Genomic DNA, 687 nt, shown 5'->3' on the forward strand with positions numbered 1-687 from the left:
AAGATCCAAGACTGCATTTATGACTTTTTCTAGAGGTTTCTGACTCTTTTGGACAACAAAGTGTGCTTGAAGACGCCTTATGGCTTAAATTGTTTCCATATTCTTTAAGAGATTATGCGAAAGCATGGTTGAATGCTTTTCCATTGGGGACAGTGGCATCATGGAATGATCTTTGCTAGAGGTTTTTGCTACAGTATAAACCCTCAAATATGAATGCCAAGCTTAGAAATGAGATCACATCTTTTTGGCAATTTGAGGATGAAACACTATATGAAGCTTGAGAATGATTTAAAGACTTAAATCGAAAATGTCCGATACATGGATTTCAACACTAGACTTAGATGGAAATATTCTATAATGGCCTGAATGCACATACGAGGATGGTAATTGATGCTTCTGCCAATGGTACTTTACTGGATAAATCTTATAATGAAGCATATGAGATTTTGGAAAAGATTACCAATAATGATTATCAATATCCTACTACAAGAGTTGGGACAGGGAAGAGAGCTGTTGCTAATATGAAGCTGGATGCAATTACTTTGTTGACAGCCCAAGTATCTTCTTTAGCTAACATGATCAAAATAATGAATAGGCCTATTACAGTCCAGGAGATGAAATCAGTCGAATTGTCGTGTGTTTATTGTGGTGAAAACCATGCGTTTGATGAATGCCCATAAAACCTAG

General features: G+C 36.2%; 1 non-coding gene across 1 annotated transcript; it reads right to left on the bottom strand.

Moving 5' to 3' along the window:
• Positions 1–218: 218 nt before the first annotated feature.
• LOC121208948 (small nucleolar RNA R71) lies at positions 219–325 on the bottom strand. The gene has a single exon (XR_005904069.1). It is a non-coding gene; the product is annotated as a small nucleolar RNA R71 (small nucleolar RNA).
• Between the last annotated feature and the right edge of the window lie 362 nt (positions 326–687).

The sequence above is a fragment of the Gossypium hirsutum genome, chromosome A10 (genome assembly GCF_007990345.1).
Source record: "Gossypium hirsutum isolate 1008001.06 chromosome A10, Gossypium_hirsutum_v2.1, whole genome shotgun sequence".
NCBI classification, from domain to species: domain Eukaryota; kingdom Viridiplantae; phylum Streptophyta; class Magnoliopsida; order Malvales; family Malvaceae; genus Gossypium; species Gossypium hirsutum.